The sequence below is a fragment of the Hyperolius riggenbachi genome, chromosome 5, assembly GCF_040937935.1.
Source record: "Hyperolius riggenbachi isolate aHypRig1 chromosome 5, aHypRig1.pri, whole genome shotgun sequence".
Lineage (NCBI taxonomy): Eukaryota > Metazoa > Chordata > Amphibia > Anura > Hyperoliidae > Hyperolius > Hyperolius riggenbachi.
Genome location: NC_090650.1, coordinates 205,959,201 through 205,981,027, shown reverse-complemented (window position 1 = coordinate 205,981,027; position 21,827 = coordinate 205,959,201). Strand labels below are relative to the sequence as shown.

The window sequence follows — 21,827 nt, the reverse complement described above, 5'->3', positions numbered from 1 at the left end:
GGCAGCAGGTTGTGTATTTGCACAGCCAGTTGTGGAAGAACAGATCCTTCTGGCCCCTGCTGCAGCCATATATTCCTGGTGTAATGGTTAAGGGCTCTGCCTCTGACACAGGAGACCAGGGTTCGAATCTCAGCTCTGCCCGTTCAGTAAGCCAGCACCTAGTCAGTAGGAGACCTTAGGCAAGTCTCCCTAACACTGCTACTGCCTATAGTGGCTGCAGCTCTGGCGCTTTGAGTCCGCCAGGAGAAAAGCGCGATATACTGTAAATGTTGTTTCTCCTGTCTATAGTAAAACCCTAATGTCTCTGCGTCCCATGTCCCTGTGTGTGTCCCTGCTTCCAGACTTGACAGTTTGCTGCCTGTGAACCTCATTGCATTGTGGGAAATGACAGCTTTTTCCACCTGCCAAGCAAGCAACATCTCCCTGTGTGCATATACTGCAGACTGCGGTGGAGGACAGGCGAGCGGGGCGCATCTGTGCTCGTGTTGCTGGGGGGAAGCGCCTGTAGTCTAGCACCCAATTTTTAATGGGCGGTCTTTTTTTACTGGTAGATTATATTCTGACTTTGGCTGCTAGAACTAAAGTTAAAATTTGGGGATTTCAATTCAAATGCTTATCCATTGGTTCAAGATAGGGACTATCCAGTGCTCTGTACTCACAATTCTTTAGCTAAATTCTAACATTGGGCTTATTCACCACAAACATTAAAGTTAACCTATACAACATTGGGTCCTGTCACCAGGGCTGTGGAGTTGGAGTCATTTTTGGGTACCCGGAGTTGGAGTCAGTGGTTTCACAAAGGAGTCAGATGATTTTTGTACCCACTTTAGCCTTGTAAGGGCTGTGGAGTCAAGAAGTTGGAGCAATTTTGGGTACCTGGATTCGGAGGTTTCGTAAACCTGAGGAGTTGGATAATTTTTGTACCGACTCCACAGCCCTGCTTGCCACAGTGGTTATCTATAGTGCTATATGTCACTTAGCATCAGGAGATGTCTGTGTGGTGCAGGTCGTTGCATAACAGGGAATCATGACTGATGCCTGGAACCCATTAGGAAATCCTGCAGCGATTCCTAGTACCATTGCGTTTTCCAGGGCTTAGAAGCGCTGTACAGTAAACTGTACAGTGCTGCCAGTTAGCGATTTTCATTTTTTTTTTTTAATTTCAATACACTTTATACTTACCAGGTGTCGGATGTCTGGCTTCCGTCCATAGCCCTGCCCTCTAAAGTAAGAGGTCATAGGTGCTTCTCTACGACCAATCAGAAAAGCGCCTGTGACCTTTCCCTGGGGGGGTGATTACCCCTAATCGCAATGGCACTAGTGGGTTCCCCACCACCCACTTCCATTGGCAAAGCGTTTTTGGGAATTGCAGACAATTGTTGGCGATCCCAAAACGCTGCCAAAATCGCCCTAGTGAGTCCCCGCCCTGAAGATTCTATTACACTGCAAACTACAGTTCTGATTTATGAATCCACTTTGCAATTTTCACTGGATGCTGGCAACACAAGAACAAAAAGCTCATCACCACATGTGAACCTTTATCGATCCCCACTATGCTGATCCATATGCATTTGCGGGTTGATCTAAAGTTAGAAGTCACTGCCGTTTGACGGTGCGCTGTCCAACCGGGCCCTGTGAGTATGTGCAAGTTGCGGATGTGTACCACCGACAAGAGGGACGCAGTTCTTGGGGTTCTGGGGTTCCAATACGTTTGGAAGGTACAACACTTTCTATGCTGGACTCTGCTTATGCTGTGCGGTGTTTGCTATCACGGCTTTGCTTTAATCCCAGCTTGCGGACTACTTCAAATCTATTATGATGCAACTGGCTATTAATGGAGACTTGCTTCACTAACGTGCTTTAATCATTCTGCTATGGATTTAAACTGGACTTTGTGACACACCCATGTGGAAACCAACACTCTCATTGTATCCATGGATGTTGATTCATTTAAGGTTTCTTTTCCACGAACTGTTGAGCTGTGTGCTCAGCGAGCAGTTGCCAGGCAGCAGCAAGCAGTTGTGAGAGTTTGAGAGGCATTTCACTGCCTGTAAACAGTTTGTGGAAAAGAGGCCTAAGTTATTATCCAACTGAGCAGCATGTCGTTTGCATTCCCATTCCAGTGCTCCCATTAAAGTGACACTTAAGCCGGAAAAAAAAATCTCACCTGGGGCTTTCCTCAGCCTCCTGCAGCTGATCGGTGCCTTCGCCGTGTCCCTCCGATCCTCCTGTCCCCGCCGGTGGCTACTTCCGGTTTTGCCGTCACCGGCCGTCAGGCTGGAAACGCGAGTGATTCTTCGCGTTCCCAGCCACAATATCTCCCCTATGCTGCTATTGCGGCCTTCCTTGCCACAATAGCAGCATAGAGGGCGATATTGTGGCTGGGAACGCGAAGAATCACTCGCGTTCCCAGCCTGACGGCTGGTGACTGCAAAACCGAAAGTAGCCGCCAGCGGGGACAGGAGGATCGGAGGGACACGGCGAGGGCATCGATCAGCGGCAGGGGGCTGAGGGGGAAGCCCCAGGTGAGTAAAACTAATTTTTTTTCGGCTTAAGGTTCACTTTAAGCAGTTCCTAGCCCATATTTATCATTTGGCAGCTAATTTGATTCCTGCACTTTAGAAGTGTGCACACTTTACTAGGGACATCATATATCTGGGTACGAATGGCAGTTGCGGATGTGGCATGTGTGTGAGTGGGGGCAGACCCCTTTATTTCGAGGCTGCTTCATGTGTTTTTAATGGATTTTAATTTTGTGGGAATGTTTTTTTTGTCTTTGGAGGTTATCCACAATAAACTTTATTACTTTTTGATAAGTGAGGCCTGAGAAAACTTTTGTTCCTATGCCTATACCAACACAAGAACAAAAATGCAGCATGCAGGACTTTTTGAAATCTCATAAAAAATTAGAATCACATGTAGTGCAAAAGAGCCCTGAAATTGTATTTTCATTGCTGGACACCATGATGAATGAATATATAGGTTATTTTCCGTTAGCCGGGAGCATTCCACTAGGTGGCGATAAAACTCCACCAGAGTTGCATCTTTCCCTACTATCCATGGCGGCCTGGAGGGAGAATAGTAATTAACGCCACCTGGTGGTTGCGCCCGGCTAACGGAATAGTGTGTGTGCATATATATATATATATATATATATATATATATATATATATATATATATATATATATATATATATATATATATATATATATATATATATATATATATATATATATATATATATATATATATATATATATATATTTATTTATTATTATATCTGACTCTTGGTGATTCTATAAGTTAGCTCTCTCCATGCTGTCCGATCTTGTACCATTTCTGCCAGTTGCCTTAAAGGGAACCTTAACTGAGAGTGATATGGATGTTTCCTGTTAAACAATACCAGTTGCCTGGCAGTCCAGCTGATCTCTGTGGCTGCAATAGTGGCTGAATCACACCCTGAAACAAGCATGCAGCTAATCCAGTCTGACTTCAGTCAGAGCACCTGATCTGCATGCTGTTTGAGGGGCTGTGGCTAAAAGTATTAGAGACACAGGATCAGCAGGCGATTCAGGCAACTGGTATTATTTTAAAAGGAAAAATCCATATCCTTCTCAGTTTAGGTTCCCTTTAAGCTCAATCCTGTGTCAGCTTTGATGGTGTCAAGCCAACGCATTCTCTGGTGGCCTTGTCGCCTTTTGCCACTGACCAGTCCTAGCATTAGGTCTTTCTCTAAGGAATTTGATCGCATCACGTGGCCAAAATATGTGAGTCTGAGTCTGGTGATCTTGCCTTCCAGTGACATGTCTGGTATTATACGTTCCAATACTACTTTGTTTGTCATTCTTGCTGTCCTTGGAATGTGAAGCAACCGTCGCCAGCACCACAACTCAAAATACACATAATATGTATGTATGTATGTATGTATGTATGTATGTATGTATTACATACATACATACATACATACACTCATACATACATACATACACTCATACATACATACATACACTCATACATACATACATACACTCATACATACACTCATACATACATACACTTGACAGATACATTGCTGGACAATGGCGGAATAAGGGTCCATCTGGAATAACAGGAATCTTATGATTTTATTATTTTTTCTTAACCTAAGATTCTTAGGACGTAAAATTCAGAATAGCAGTTAATTTAACATTTTTTTTAACAGTAAAATTGATTTTGCATTACCATCTCACTGCGCATAAATGCTTATTGATCAGCAGAGTTAAAGAGTACTGAAACAGGTGACTTAATGATAAAAATGTGTATGTAAAAAGGGTTGCCCACTCTCGCTCATACTTTTCATCTTCGCGATGGAGCCTTTTGGTGAGTTTTATAAGACAAAATGCTATGATTAATGGTATTGAGTTTGCAGGAGCAGCTCGGGGTGACCCAAACCACTAGAAATGTATAGGGGGCTTAACGAGACCGAAAAGCCCTCCTACTAAAAAGCAATGCTTGGTGCGATTTGCCTTCTTAAAACAGAAGGAAACTTGCAATAATTCAGTTTTAAGTGAACATTTGTGGTTACCCACAATGCACCACTACTGAATATGCAAATTATCTTTTTGCCCCTGTAAGCCAGGCTAGCATCCAGAACCGCTGGTGTATAGCAAACCTATAGCTTTAAATTAACAGCCAAATCAACCCCACATGAAGACAGCCTGTTTCAGACTTTTGGTCCTCATCAGTACATGGCAGAGGTTGATATGGCTGTATTGGGATAGGGCTTGGACCAGTACAACACAGTAACCAAGCAGCTTGGGGAGATCCAAACCACTTAGAATGCATAGGGGGCTAAAAGAGACCGAAAAGCCCTCCTACTAAAAAGCAATGCTTGGTGTGATTTTCCTTTCTTACGACCATGGTAGAATTTCACATTAATTTTCCAAGGTCTCTGGCTTACAGATGTTCATGAAACAAATGTGTTAGATATTAATTTGGACCATGAGAACTCAGACTAAAATCTCTATTGTTTTTCAATGGTCCAATACTATATATTTATTATTTGTTGATAAGGTTTACTTCCACCTATCAATCACTATTTAAACATAATTTTCATTCCCTGATTAAAACAGTAACACAATGGCTAACAAACTGGAGCACTTATAAACTTTATTGGTTGGGCTGCATCAATTCTTTGAAAATGACATATACAATTTTTCTCAGATGCTCCCAATCAAAGTTCCATTACTCTTTTTTTTTTTTTTAAAAGCTATGCAGAGCAAATTCATTGCTTTTGTATGAGGCCAATCACACCCTTGGTTTTCTGAAATCACCATGTACATGCATAAACAAAAAGGGGTTTGGGGGTACCAAATTTGAGTTACTATCAAATTGAATAGATTTTTATAAGGGATCTTGTATGTCTACCTGTATTTTATTTGAAATCTTAGCAGCTGCACCAGAGTCTGTTCAGACACCTATTTGGTTGTCTAAATCACAGTTCCCCAACTCTGTCCTCAAGGCCCACCAACAGTACATGTTTTGCAGGAAACCACAACCATGCACAAGTGGGGTAATTAGTGTCTCAGCAGAGCTGATTAACTCCCTCTGTGGATTTCTACAAAACATGCACTGTTGGTGGGCTTTGAGGACAGGGTTGGGGAACACTGGTCTAAACCTCATCATCCAACAACGTTAACGGTGATATTGTGTTGAAATTTGGGATTTGATATTCTAGAGTAGGGCTTTTCAAACTTTCCACTAATTGTACCACTTTTATCGCCTGAAAAATGGCAAGTACGATGGGGGGCGGAGCCAGCAATGGAGGAGTGAAGACGTGCTGCTGCTGAGCTCCCGGGCCCGCATGTGGAAATAGCTACATTCTAAGCTCTTTTACCTATATTTCTTGGCTAAAGTGGCATGGACAGGGAGAGGAAGAGTAAAGGCAAGGATCGCGCACCCCAGACCCCCTCCCAGAGACCAGTTACTCGCTACTTCCAGAAGATCGTCCCCGGCACGGAGGCCTCTAAGATGGCGGACGAGTCTTCCTCCGCACCTCCAGCCGCTGAGCGGCCGAGCGCAAACCTCCCATCTCTGAGTGGGTTGGAGGATATCTGGAGATACCTGAGAAGCCTTCCCACTAAACAGGACCTCGATGAACAGACGGAACGTATCGTCTCCTCCACGAGGGCCGAAATCTCGGGGATCCGTTCAGACATCGCAGGCCTGAATGACCGCGTATCCACCACGGAGGCGGACATTGCGCAGCTCAGGGCGGAGGTTGCCTCTTTTAAGGCAGATAAGGAGAAGCATCGGATATCCACACAGTCGCTCCGGGCACAGATGGAAGATATGCAGAATAGGGGCCGCCGCAACAATATCCGGGTCCGTGGCCTACCTGAATCAGTCGAGGCGGACGCCACCTTGCCCGCCTTGCGCACCATCTTCAATGGCGTGCTTAACCGCCCTGCGGATCAGAAGATCAAGTTTGACCGGGCACATAGGGCCCTTCGGGCTATACCCTCCGCACAAGACCAGCCGCGGGATGTCATTTGCCGGCTCCACAACTATACGGATAAAGAAGGCATCATGACCGCAGCGCGCAACAAGGGCCCGCTGACATGGGAGGACTCCACGGTCGTCCTCTATCAAGACCTGGCTCCTTCTACACTGGCCCAGCGCCGTGCTCTGCGCCCTCTCCTGCAGGCCATGCTGAACTCTGGGGTGAAGTATCGATGGGGTTTTCCGTTCCAGCTGATCGGCCAGAAAGGATCCACGGTTGGTGTGCTGCGCTACCCCGGGGACCTCACCTCCTTCACTCAGGCCCTTTCCTTGCCATCCGTGGACCTCCCGGATTGGGACCCTGATGTTGCGTACTCTGATCGCCCGCAGAAGCCGAAGAAAGCCAAATAAGCTGGCACGGGCTGTGAGTACTCTCTCTCATAGATGGCTAACTCCCTGCTTATTGTGCCACCTTCCCCGATAGTGTGATTGTCTGCCCCGGTGCACCCCCCCCCCCCGGGGTCTATTTACACCAGCGATGCCCCCCCCCTTCGCCTTGTCCCCCTTGATGGAGGCCTCACTTGTCCCTGGGTGACTATATGTGAGGGACTTATGAGACCTTGAGACTGCCTCATCTGAGCTGGCTTTAGATACGAACCGCTTTATCTTTAAATTCTGTATTGGTCTTTGGCCCCCATTCTCCTTTTCGCAGCTACCCCCCAGCCCCCCCTCCTTTGTCCGATGATAGACTGCCGCGCCCTCCTCCCAGTGTGTACTACCTTCATAGCCATTGGAACGATTCCCTCATCAACATATAACTGCTCATGTAATATGGAAGCTTTATGCCTGAATACCCTGAAACCGCCTTAAATCTGTTAATGAGCTGGATATATATGTGATATTAATGTTATACATTGTTATTATGTCCCCTATGGGGATGGTGTGCCTGGTTTGGGGGGTGCGGGTGGAGGTCTTAGGCTGGGGGGAGGGTGGGTGATAGCTTCCCTTTCATTTGTATGCCCCCCCCCCTGCTACTGGCCGCTTAAGCAGCATTTCTATTTACCATAAGGTGGGACCGATCAGGAAGCCCTGGGTGAGGGGGTCTGACGGGGGAAAGAGGCCCTTTCCTTAGAAAGCTGGGGGCATGTGTTGGACGCGATACTCTAAATTAATGCTATATCTTCTGGGGGGTAACCTCTCTAGTCATCTAGCTGGACCTGGAGGAGTGTATGGGGGGGGTGGACTTGCTGGGTTTTAGAACATAAGACATACTTGGAATAGGGGAAGTACATAATTAAGGCCTACTAAAGGTTACTGTAGGATTAAAAATGTGTTCTATTTATGAGAATGTTGTTTCTTCTCCACACCATGTCATTAATAGTACGCTACTACTAATATAGGTGTTAAAGGGTTTTTTTTTTTTTTGTTTTTGTTGTTTTTTTTTTTTCTGTGTCACATGCGGTTTTCCCGGGGGCCGGGGAGTGCTCGCTTTTTAGTTGAGGGCTTCCTTACCCCAGGGTAGACCACTGAAACGAGACGAGGAAGTAAATACCGTCTCGTAGGAAGATGAAGGCTGATTCGGACTGGACCGGCCTAGGTAATATGGTTGCCATGTTACTTACATGGTTGGCGTGGCCTCTTACACGCCTGTCTTTTCTGTTCTGTTACTTTTACTCTTTTTTCTTTCTACTTCTCCCTGTCACTGTTTCTTTGAGGATTGTACCCATGCCTCCCATGTGCCAATACCTACGACTGCACATTCCAGCAGTCACTTAAATTATATTCTCTCAACGCTAGGGGGTTAAATATTCCTGAAAAAAGATCTTCACTGTTGCACCTATGCCATAAAGAACATGCCAATGTGGTCTGCTTGCAAGAAACACACTTTAAGGGACCTTCTGTACCCAAATTTTACAATAGATACTACAATCTTGCATTTTTTAGTACTCCTCAGGACTCTAAAATCAAGGGGACCGCTATTCTAATCTCCAGGGACACTCCCTTCACCCTGGTGGATCAATACGAGGACCCTCAGGGCCGATTCAATCTCATTAAAGGTACCATCTTCTCCCAAAAGATCACTATTGGCTCCTTTTATGCGCCCAATGTGCAACAAGTGCAGTTCTTCCAGACCTTCCTCACCAAGGTAAACTCATTCGCGGAGGGTAGCATCATGCTCGGGGGTGACCTCAATCTCACCTTGGACCCTGAAATTGACTCCTCCGCAAAAAAATCCCCAATCTCTTATAAATTATTACGTAAATGTAAATCTCTTTTACGCTCTATGCAATTAGTGGATGTGTGGAGACTTCATAATCCATCCGCAATCGACTACACTTTCTATTCCACCCCTCACAACTCATACACGAGAATCGACTATATCTTTTTATCACATAACTTACTATCAGTATCGGTGATGCCCTCCATTGGGAATATGCATCTCTCGGACCATGCTCCGGTCACAGTGGGTCTGGATCTGGGGGAGAATAGACGTGGCCCTGCTTCCTGGCGCCTAAACAATTCCCTTCTCGAAGACAAAACAATATCCTCTAAACTTAAACTAGAGATCGAGGAATTCTTTCAGATCAATACCGCACACGACACTTCCCCTATGGTGGTGTGGGAAACCCACAAGTGCTTTGTTAGAGGGCTACTAATTAGGGAGGGTGCCAGACGTAAGAGGGAAAGGGACAAAGAACTCGCTGAGGTTTTGTCCAATATTGGGGAACTGGAATTAAAACATAAAAGAGCAGGATCTCCATCAACCCTGTCTTCCCTCACCAAAGAGAGGGAGCGCCTTAAGTCACTGTTATTTTTCAAGGCTAAGTACGCGGCTCTACGTTGCCGTCGTACTTTCTATGAGTTTGGCAATAAATGTGGCTCTATCTTAGCGAAGGCACTAAAGATCCAACAGACTGCCAATTACATACCCCAAATTAAGGATAAACATTCCACCTTACATTACAAATATGAGGAGATTGCCAAGGTGTTCAGGGACTTCTACTCCGACTTATATAATCTGTCCACGGGTACAAAGCCTCCTTCCAGGGAAGCTAAGCGTAAAAAGATCGAGGAGTATTTGAGACGTTCCCAGATGCCTAAACTCACTCCTGAGGATATTAAAATACTGGAGGAACCTTTAACTGAGGATGAACTCCATTTAGCCCTCTCACAGACACCAATGGGCAAAGCGCCCGGGCCAGACGGCTTTACTCCAGAATACTATAAAAAGTATAGCCCTACCATCTCATCACATATGCTTAAGGCTTTTAACTCTATTACAGATGTGTCTCTGGGAGGGGGTCCTTTCTCTACGCAAATGCTAGAATCCCACATTACAGTACTGCTGAAAGAAGGGAAAGACCCTGCACTATGCAAGAGCTTTAGGCCTATATCTCTGCTAAATGTGGACCTGAAGCTATTTTCCAAAATGCTGGCAAACAGATTGGCCCCCCTCCTGCCGAGACTGATCCACCTTGATCAAGTGGGCTTTGTCCCTGGCCGCGAGGCCAGGGACAACACTATAAGGACATTAGATGTTCTACACTGGGTGCGGTCCCGCTCTGAACCAACTCTTACTCTCTACTGATGCCGAAAAGGCCTTTGATAGGGTGGATTGGGATCTCATCGAGGGCACACTTCGATATATAGGTATAGCCGATGACATGCTAAAACGTATTTTGGCTTTATACTCGTGCCCATCGGCTAGAGTCAAAGCCAATGGTGTGCTCTCCACACCCCTCTCCATACACAATGGGACGCGCCAGGGTTGTCCCCTGTCGCCTCTAATTTTTGCCCTTTCCCTGGAACCATTCCTATGTATGGTGAGAGCCAACCCAGATATAAAAGGAGTAGCTTTTCCGAGGTCGTCCTCGAAGGTAGCAGCCTATGCGGACGACCTACTGTTCTACCTATCTAACCCGCATATCTCACTTCCCAACCTCCTGGCAGAATTCAAATCCTATGGGGAAATCTCGAATATGTCTATCAACTATGATAAAAGTGAGGCTCTAGGAATTCTCCTCCCAGGGCAGATTAAATCTACACTGCAGAGTAACTTTCCTTTTAGGTGGCCTAGTCGTTCCCTGAAATACCTTGGCATTCAAGTTACCTCGAATCCTCGTGACATGTTTACTCATAATTTTCCCCCAGCATTGGAGAAAATCAAACAGGACCTACAAAAATGGAATAAACCCCAATTCTCGTGGTTTGGCAGGAATTGCATAATTAAGATGACAATTATGCCACGACTCCTTTATTTATTCCAGACAATACCTATATTTATCCCATCCTCGTTCTTTAAGCAGGTCACTCGGGTTTTTTCATGGTTCATTTGGAATGGCCGCAAGCCAAGATTAAAATATTCTATTCAGACAGCTTCCAAGGAGCTGGGGGGCATGGCGGTGCCAAACCCACGGTTATATCATACTGCAGCAATCCTTATTAGGGTTATCGACTGGCATAGACATGCAGCACACAAACGTTGGGTGGGCTTGGAGGAGGAAATTTTGGGGGCCAAACTGGATCTCTTACCGTGGTCGCTGCGAACCCCTGGGGTCTCATCGACGGCCGCGACAATGATCTCACTGACCCTCAGAAAACTCACATCTCTCAGGGATAAATTATCCCTATCTCCCTGGCCCTCGCCACTCTTACCTATTTTGGACAATCCCAATTTTATATTGGGACTACACAAGAAGGGTTACTTAGCGTGGAGAACTGACCCTCCCCTCCGGGCCATGCATCTGATCTCAAATGGAAGGTGGATTGATCTGGAGGACCTCAAAGTATCTCTTAACTCCCCTGGCCTAGACGCCTGGAGCTTGCTCCAGTTTAAGCACTTTCTCATGTCCCAAGGCTCTAAGACAAGCTTTTCCAGGCCACTTTCCCCTTTTGAAAAACTATGCATGGGGGAAGGCACAATTAAAGGTTCTCTTTCCCTGACATACTCCCTACTCAATGAAATCGAAAACCCTTGTCAAACATATAAAGACAAATGGGAAAGGGACCTGGGCTTAACATTTTCTGAAAAACAGTGGCACAAGATATTAGTGTTCTCTCACAAATCCTCCATTTCTTCCAGAAGCCAGGAAGCTGGCTACAAGGTCTTCACCAGGTGGTACCTGACCCCATCCAGGCTACATACAATGTACCCTACGTCCTCCCCCCTTTGCTGGAGATGTGGAGTAGAGACAGGTACCCTGTTGCACATTTTCTGGTCTTGTGGAGAGCTCAGGCGATTCTGGACGGACGTGAGAGAGATAATGCATGTATTAACAGATTTCCTCCCCCCGGATTCCCCTGCATTTTTTCTACTACACCATAACCAGTGGTCAATCCGAAGATACAAAAAAACTATCACCAGGCACTTAATAAATGCAGCAAAAATTTTGATAGCCAGACGATGGAAGTCACCTAATGCCCCCACCCTGCAGGACTGGTTCCGAGAAATAGAATGGATTGAGAAGATGGAGGACCTTACCTCCTCAATGCATGGGACAAGGGAGCAATTTTGGAAGACCTGGTTTGGCTGGTTCGAATTTAAAGAATCACCCAGATATGCCTCTCTCACGTCCGGGCAGGGATCCGCGGCCAACCTATAACAGGCATACAGGGTTTCACCCCCCCATAGACATCTCCCCCCCCAGGCGTTGTAATATATATCTTCTAGAGGCACGTGGGTTTGGCATGGAATGTGGTCCTCAATCTCTATTTCTATCTTTTTCTTATCTCTTTTTTCCTCTCACTGTTTTTCACTTTCTTTAACTTCCTGTTCCCTAAGATACCTTAGCACAATATGGCAGCGCCGCTGTTTAATTAGCTCCCAATCAATAGCAATTCTTTTCTTTTTTACTTATGTACATCTACTCAGAAGTCCTATCTGGTAGCTCAGTAAGACTGAGTTATACGAGAGCTTCAATGGGATCCCAGGTGTTTGATCCCTCTGGGCCCTGGGCTCCCTGCACAATATATGTTTTATGTATGGCTCGGTTGTTCATATACTTAACACTGAATTATACAAGGTTGATGGTTCTTCTGAAATGAATAGTAATACGTGGTACATTGTATGGATATTGTCTTATGCCTCGTTTGGTAGCGCTGGCTTGCTACCAGCAACTTCTTGATAGTGTACCAGTATTCTACTACTGCCATGTCATTTCTAATGTTTTATATCTTCTCATTTCTGTACAAAAATTTTGTTCTAAATAAAGAATCTTTAAAAAAAAAAAAAAAAGAAAAATGGCAAGTACCACCAGTGTGCCTGCGCAGTAGATCTGACCCGATCAGGCTTGGCTGTTTCCGCTGGCGCCCAAGTAGAGAGCCGCTGCTGCACATGCGCTTACATCAACAAGGCGATCTTCGGGGGGGGGGGGGGGGGGGGGTACAGCACTGGATCCTTTCTACTGAGGAAAAAGGGGGAAGCCTATTTAAGATCTAGAGGCAAGTACAGGAGCACTTTCTTCTTACAGGTGCACTTTAAGAAAAGGGGGGCATATGGGACCCCCTCCCATATACCCCCCGTTTCAGATATCAGGAGGCATTGGTGGGGCAAAGAATAAAAATTAGGTTGCTAGCCTACAGATTGCCAATATAGGTAGCCTTTCCAGTTCCTCCCTCCCCTGCTCCAGTATAGGTAGTCTCCACCCACCACCAGATACCTGGGCAGTGACTCACCACAAAATTCAGTTCCCTCTTACTCGCTCCTCACTGTGCTTCCTTGCTGAATAGTTCAGACCTTAGATCAGTAGTTACCCGGCCGCAGTGAAGAGATAGCCAGGCGAATGGTGCAGTGACGCCACGTATACGTCAATTACAGGAACTAAGCACTGAAGTCACTTCCTGTATTTGAAGTATACCTGCTGTTATTGTGCACCATTCGCCCTGGCTGTCTCCTCACTGATAATCTGAGGTCTGAATTATGCTGCCGGGCAGGACAGTGAGGAGCGAGCAAGGGTTAGCCAAACTTTGTGGAGACAGAACTGGACCAGGACAATCAGCAGGCAGGCAATTAAGTGGCAGACAAACTTGGAGTGTACCACCTGGCCAACAGCAAAGTACCACTGGTGGTACACGTACCACAGGTTGAAAAGCCCTGTTCTAGAGGACTTTTGTCACCTTCCCTGCTATTAAAGTCCATATTGGATAACCCATTATTTCTTCCTGGCTCAGATAACCCAGCTGCCTTTTGTTGGTGGAGATCTCGCAATTCAGAACAAATTATACATTTAACTGGAGACTCAGGAGTTCATCCCTGGGATTATCTTCGTGACAAATAACAAATTTTAAATAACCATCTTAAAAAAAATAAAATAAAAAAAATTCCATCTCAAAAACATTTCCAGAATCCGTCACTTCCTCTCACAAGAAGCAACTAAAATGCTTGTGCAAGCCCTAATCATCTCCGGTCTTGACTTCTGTAACACCCTACTTTGTGGTCTACCAAAAAGCAGACTAGCACCTCTCCAGTCCCTACTAAACTCTGCTACCTGTCTCATCCACCTATCTTCCAGATCCTCTGAGGCAGCCAATCCTCTCTGCCAATCTCTCCAGTGGTTAGCAGTTACCCAAAGGATCCAGTTTAAACCTTTGGGTAATTGGTAACCACTGGAGAGATTGGCGGGGAGGTATCTCTTTAATCTCCAGATACCTCCCCGCCTGGATCCTCCGTTCCACACAGGAGACCCTTTTTGTCCTCTAGCCTAGTCACCTCCTCTCACTCTCGCATCCAGGACTTCTCAAGGGCTGTCCCTTTCCTCTGGAACTCTCTCCCTCACCCCGTTCATCATGCCCCGAGTCTGGAAACTTTCAAACGTACTCTGAATACACACCTCTTCAGACAAGCCTATAGTTTGCTATAGGCAGCACTGAAGGCACACTGCCTTACCTACTAACCCCTGTGTTTCCTTCCCTATTGTTTCCTCCCCACTACCCTCTAGATCAGGGGTCCCCAAACATTTTGGGTTGAGGGCCGGGTCAACATACTTCAGACTGCTGGGGGGCCGGAACATACAAGACAAGACAAATAACATTTATATCGCGCTTTTCTCCTGGCGGACTCAAAGCGCCAGAGCTGCAGCCACTAGGACGCGCTCTATAGGCAGTAGCAATGTTAGGGAAACTTGCCTAAGGTCTCCTACTGAATAGCTGCTGGCATACATAAAATGATGTAGAAATCTTTGCGGGCCAGACAGTGAAGCATACCCAGGTGACAACCTGCAATCCAATTAGGCAGCAGTGTCACCTACCTGATGTGGAATGTGCTTGGAAACCAGCTAATTACTGCTTTCTGGCTTACATGTGGATGGGTGGTCCAGCACTGCTATTCCATATGCAGACCACCAATATTTAAAGATGTAGCGGACGGTATCTATAAGTAATACATTTTGTGTGGGGGGGGGGGGCTGGTAAAAAAAGCCTCCGGGGGCCACATTTGGCCCGCGGGCCTTAGTTTGAGGACCGCTGCTCTAGATCAGGGTTCCCCAACCCTGTCCTCAAGGCCCACCAACAGTGCATGTTTTGCGAAAATCCAGAGAGATAGTTAATCAGTTCTGCTGAGACACTAATTACCCCATCTGTAAATGTTTGTGTATCACAAAGGAAGATAGGAAACATCCGGCACTGCAGTAAATGGAGTTTTCATTTATCCCAGACTGTGCTCAAAAAATAGAATGCATACAGCAAACAGATCAAAAATGAGAACAATACAGTCCTACCATGGGTGTGTAGATGGCAGTGGGCGCAGGGTGTGATGAGGGCAGGCTGCCTTACCTACTAATTGTTAAAAGCTTTTTATTTGGGAGTGCGGTTCCACAGGACCCAAAGTTTGTTCTTCTACATTTTCCCATAGAAAATTTAACTACCAGTAAGTATCAAAGAATCCTGGTAAATTTTTATCTTTGTAGCGGCAAACCAAACCATAACCAAACCATGGAAAAAGCAAATTATATAGTTTAGAGGACAAATCGGGACACCGAAGAGATGCTTGTCAGGAGCCTCATGGAGGTGCACTTGCGGCTAGTGTGCCTGCGCAAGGCAGGCAATATTAATATTATTGTGGTTTTGTGTTCGAAACTGCCAGCGCTGAATTGGACTGCCGGAGGGAAATGGGGCAATTTGGAAGGGATATGAGGGAAGTCTCATTAGCATCCAGAGAGTTTCCTCTTCCAAAGTAAGTCCCTCCCAGAGGCTCTTTTTCCCCCCTGCAGGTCTACTTTAATAACCAGGCAGTTTCTTATGCTACCTGAAATAGTTAATTTTCAGGCATGCAAGTGACAGCTCCTGTCTTGTCGGTACCTTGTCAGGAATATAGTAAACCTCACTAATAAGCAAATTACAGTCATAAAAGTTTTCCTGGCAGAATACAACTTCTGAGAGCAGTGGAAAGATAGAAAAAGGTCAATAGTTCATGTTTAAAGTAGACCTGAACTCAGAACTTCCCCTCTGCTCTAAAAGATAAGCAACATCATAATAATCTTTAAAGAAAAACATTTCTTTGTTACAGCAGATAGAAATCCTGCAATAAATTTGCAGTGTCTACTTCCTGCTTTCGTGGAAGCAGACCTATTGTTAACATCCTGTGTTTCCCTATTAGCTGCTTTGCCGTGGCAGAGGAGATTCCTGAGATCACACAGCGGAGCGATTAAATTACGGTTGTGATTAGTTATAGATGAGGGGGAACTAGACAGGCTAAGCTCTCTAAATACATACAGGGGGTCTGCTGTGCCCTCCAGGAAAAAAAGAACCAGGCTAGTGACAATCTGCTTGTCGCTAGCCTTCTATTTACCTGCAGCCTCTCATTCATTCTGGGCTCCCCCGCCTCTGTCCCCCTCGCTGTCCATCTCTGTGAGCTTCCTCCAATCGGAAGCTAAGCTGCGACCCAGGAAGTACCTCCCAGGTCGCAGCTTGGCTTCTGACCCTGTCATCAATGTAAGCAACTCTCATTGGTTTACATTGATCACACGGTCAGGAGCCAATGAAAGCGGCTCCTAACTGGCTCACAAGATCTGCTGTCATAAGGGACAAAAACGGAAAATTGAATACTTACCTACCGGTAATTTTCCTTTCAATGTCCATGGCAGCATGACTACGGAGTTAGTCCCGCCCTCTAACCCCTGCAGGACCTGTCAGTATAAATTTTAAGGCCTGCCCCCCAGATGGTGCTTTTTTTGATAGTCCTAACTCCGACTGTAACTAACTGGGTGGGCGCTCCGTATGCTGCCATGGACATTGAAAGGAAATGAAAATTAACGGTAGGTAAGTATTCAATTTTCCGTTTTTTTTCCTTTCATTTCCATGGCAGCATGACTACGGGGATTTAGATAGCGAAAAAAAAATAAGGGAGGGACAATTTCTGCTTCAAAAAAGATTTTTATACTGTATTCGAAACAAACAATACCAAATACACAAGTTACTTCACTCGCAAAAACAATAATAGATGCATTATTACAAGTCTACATCTCCCGTTACATTGTTCTAACTTCTAACTGAGGCAAGGACCTCCCTGCCAAATTGGAGCGTTGTTAGCGCCCCTGGATCCACTTTATAATGCGTCACGAATGTACTCGTTGAAGACCAGTTCGCTGCTCGGCAGATTATGTCTGGCGAGACCCTAGACAGAGCTGCCCAGGATGCCGAAATCGATCTCGTAGAGTGGGCGGAAACTTCCTCTGGTGGTGTTACGCCCATTATTTCGTGTGCCATCTTAATAGCTCTCATTAACCATGCCGCAATGGTTCTTGTAGTTGCTGGTTCTCCCTTCCTGTAACCCATTGGGATGACGAACAGTCTCCTTGTTTTCCTAATGTCCTTTGTGATCTCTATGTATCTTATTAGTAGCTTTGGAATATTAAGGGTATCCGGATCTTCCATCTCTGGATCCTGAAAAACCGGCAGGCTCCATTCCTGGCTAAAATGGTAACTAGTTGCCACCTTTGGTACAAATTGATCAATTGGTCTCAATGATACTCTATCAGGGAAAAATTGAGTGTAGGGTGGATCGCAACTTAGCGCTTGTAGTTCTGAGACTCTCCTCGCAGATGTTATTGCCGTAAAGAAGGCCACCTTGATTGTTAGGTTAACCATACTACAGTCTGATAATGGTTCAAAAGGTTTTCTTGACAAGCCTCTTAGCACAAGCGGTAACTCCCATTGTGGATACCACGCTCTCTTGGGTGGCCTTAGCTTCAAAGCTGCTTGCATAAATTGCAAAATGAGAGGCTCGAAAGCCCATTTTCTCTGGGTGAGTGCTGATTTTGCTGAAACTTGTGTTTTGAGGGTACTGAGGCTTAACCCCATGTTCAGTCCGTTCTGCAGGAAATCTAAAATTGTCGTGACCTGTAGTGAGTCAATTTGTGCTCCTTTCTGCTCTAGGAAGGTTAGGAAACGATTCCATGTTCTATGGTAAGTTCTATTCGTAGAGCCTTTGCGAGCTTTTAATAACGTCTGCAACCTCTCTCGAGCACCTCAGGGCAATTAGCCTAGCCCTCTCAGTCTCCAGGCCGTCAAAGACAGCAGTTGAGGGTGCGGGTGAACTAGGCTGCCCTGTGATAGGTCTGATGGGCAGGGAAGAAACAATGGAGGTGATATTGCTAGTTTCTGTAATAGGGTGAACCAGGGCCTGCGAGGCCAGTAAGGTAGGACTGCCAATACTATTGTCCTTTCCTGCTGTATTCTCCTCAATAGTCTGTTTATCATCTGTGGTGGTGGATATACATACGCCAGTTCGAACGGCCAGGGGTTCGATAGTGCATCCCATCCTATCGACTGAGGGTACCTGTATCTTGAAAAGAATTTTGGGCACTTGGTATTCTGAGGTGTTGCCATTAAGTCTACTTGGGGGATTCCCCATGTGTCGCAGATCAGCTGAAAAACCTGTTTGAGACTCCACTCCTTGCTGTCTATCCACCGCCGACTCAAGGAGTCCGCCATTGAGTTCTTCACCCCTGGTATGTGGACTGCTTGTAGATAGGACAGATTCCTCTGCGCCCAGCTCAAGATAGGTTCTAACTCCCTCAACAGAGTAAGACTCCGGGTACCCACCTGGTTCTGGATATAGGCCACCGCTGTTGTGTTGTCCATCCTGAGCAACACTCCTCTGTTCCTGATTTGACTGGAAAAAAATATCAGGGCTTTGTAAGCTGCCCTCATCTCTAGGATGTTGGCTGGAAGAGTACTTTCGTTTGGTGTCCACCTGCCCTGTGCGTATTGATGTATGTGTGCTCCCCAGCCCCAGGAGCTTGCATCTGTTGTTATTGTTACAGGCTTCTCCTGCACTAATCTGTGATGGTTGCACAGGTGTGTCCTGACTGTCCACCAGGCTAGTTCTTTCTTCATGGGAGGTAACATCTCGATCGTCTGTTGATAGTGTATTCCTTCCCACTGATCCAAAAAAAACTTTTGGAAACTTCGCATGTTCCATTGGGCCCACTTCACCATCGGAATGGTAGACACGAAAGTTCCGATTATGGACATGCACTCCCTTGCTGAAAGATGAGCTCTTTCTCGGATACTGGTGATCCTGCAAACAATCGACTCTACCTTCTCTGTCGGTAACCTGACTGCATTGTTCACCGTGTCTAGTTCGGCTCCCAGGAAGATAATCCTTTGAGCCGGCTGAAGCTTGCTCTTCTCCCAATTTATGAGCCAGCCGAACTTGTGTAATGTACTTAGGAGCAGCTTCCTGTGTTGTAATAGAAGGTTTCTTGAAGGTGCCACCAGAAGTATATCGTCGAGATAGTGATGGACATGCACCCCCCCTTGTCGAAGAAGTGCTATGTTCGTAATTAGTATCTTCGTAAACGTGCGGGGAGCGGTGCAAATGCCAAAAGGTAGCACTCGGAATTGATAATGTATCTCGCCGATAGCGAATCTTAAAAACTTTTGGAAAGACCTGTGGATGGGCACATGCAGGTAGGGGTCCGCTAGATCTACTGCTAGCATCCAATCCTACTGTTGGATTGACGGAAGTATGGTCTGTAGTGATTCCATCTTGAATCTGTCTTGCACTATATGTTCGTTGAGAAAGCGTAGATCGAGGACCGGTCTCAGTTGGCCTGATTTTTTTTTTTGTGACAAAAAATAAGGGGGAATATACCCCGCTGAATCTTTCTGTGCGCGGTACTTCTAATATCGCATTCTTTTGTAGGAGTTCCTGCACATATTCCTGCAATATCTCCTTCTTTTGAGACGCTGCTGGCACTGGGGTAGCCGTGAAATGTGCTGAGGGGGGTGACTGTTTGAAAATCCATGAATGCCCCCATCTTACTGTGTTTATCACCCATGGATCTGCGATCTCCTCCGCCCACAGTTTTGCAAAGTTCTGGAGGCGGCCCCCTACCGGCTCCGAGTGGGCGGGCGTCCCCTCAGAAGGCTTTTGGGGGCTGATTGGATGAATTCGTATTTTTCTGCTTATTGAATTTCGACAATGTCGACTGTGCTCCCTGCCAGTCCCTTCGAAAGGACTGATTCCCCCTGGATCTATAGTCCTTAGCCTTTGCCTGAAAAGGCCTTCTGTCTCCTGGGCGTTGTCTCCTGGGACACCTATCCTGCGGAAGTAGTCCAGATCTGCCTCCAGTGACTCGGGAGATCACTGTTTCCATTTTCGCTCCAAAGAGGCTCTTTCCATTATAGGGAATTTTGCACCAGGATGTTTTTGAATTGGGGTCCGCTGCCCACGGTCTGAGCCAAAGTGCTCGTTTTGCAGTCACAATATGCAATATTCCTTTTGCGATACATCTGATGATATCAATAGCTGCTTCACTAATGAAATCCGTGGCCAGGCGGAATTCTTCTAGGGCTCGTAATAGTGTTCTCCGGTCGACATTTGACTGGATTGCCCCGTCTAGATTCTCGGTCCAATTCCTCAGGGCCCTTGAGACAGAGGTAAGAGCTATGGCTGGTTTCGCTGCTCCTCCTATGGATGAGTAGACTTTCCTAAGGTCCATGTCCACCTTCCTTTCCAGTGGTTCCTTAAACGAAACTGCATCCTCCAGGGGCAGCGTTATGTGCTTTGCCAGACGTATTACCGATGCATCTACTGTAGGGGGTGTGTCTGTGTGATGATGTCGCCCTCCATCGGGTAAAGCTTGCTGAGACGGTTACTCATTGATACCTTTCTCTCAGGTTTTGACCATTCATCTAAGACTAGATCTGAAATCTCCTCCATTACCGGAAAAGTGATCGGTTTCCTCTTAAGGTGTGGAAAGAACCGTTTTTTCTTATTGGGAGGCTCATCCGAATCCTCCCAGTCAATTGCCTCCCGCACTGACTTCACAAAAGATGCTACCAAAGAGAAATCGAAGCCAACGGCCAGACCATCCTCATCCTCTGGTTGCTCGTCTTCTATCGATACCTGTTCGGTAGGGCCCGACTGCGTTTTTGAGGTTGAGGCCTGCTCTGCCAAGGACTGCTGTACAATCTCCTTAATCAATGTGGTTATATCCTGTACTGGTTCTTCCTCCATGGGAATAGAAGCAGTCTACACAGACCAATTTTCCCGGCATACATTTTTCCCCACATGCCCAGCAGGGCTTTTCTCTCCTTGATTGGCTTTCTGGTCTTATAGATTTGCTTGACCTTGAAGAGGATCCTGCTCTAGATTTAGACGGATTCTCTTCGGTTTGTGAGAGGCTGCATAAACAGAAGAAAACAGAAATAATTATTTCTGTTGTACTTTAACGCCTCATAAAAAAAATAAAAATAAAAAATAAAAACAAAAAATAACTCCGTGCCCTACCTATCATGATGTGGCTGATCTATTTTCTGGGCAGCAGAGGGGTCTTCCATCTCCACAGTCAGACGTTTGTCTAAACTGCAAGATAGTATAAATACACAGTGAGATTATAGATCTACCGCTAACGCTTAACCCCCTCTCCAAAACTCCCTCCTTATCCTTTAGGGTAGAAAAGTACCTGGATTCCTGAAGAGAAAATACAGAGTTCAAATACAGAGTGAGGTCCTGGACCTGAAAATAGCAGGTGCCTGTAACAAAAGATATGAAGCAATTCAGCATCCCGACAGACAAAACCTCTTGTTGACATATAAATAGTAAACCTCTTGCTCTGCTAGTGGGAGCACCTTACCCCTTCAGAGGCTTTCTCCGCGTAAGGAGCCGTCCGCCGTGCAGCTCTACCGCAAATGCCGGCGATCGGCGTTCTGTGCCGATACTTCAGGCCGCTCTGGCCCTCCTACCGGAAAGACGTCACTCTGGTGTCACTTCCGACAGGCTCTCCCGCGCTCCAACCTGGAGCGCACCTCTCTCTGCTGCCCAATCAGATTATAGCGCTGGTTTACAGCGCGAACGGCGCCAAGGCTGCCTCCGGACCAATAGACTCCCCAGAAAGATCCG

At 46.1% G+C, this 21,827-nt stretch overlaps 1 protein-coding gene across 1 annotated transcript in view; it reads left to right on the top strand.

Annotated features, from left to right (window-relative positions):
- Positions 1-21,827, top strand: part of SDHA (succinate dehydrogenase complex flavoprotein subunit A) — a 127,063-nt gene that overhangs the window by 1,184 nt on the left and 104,052 nt on the right. The window lies entirely within an intron of this gene.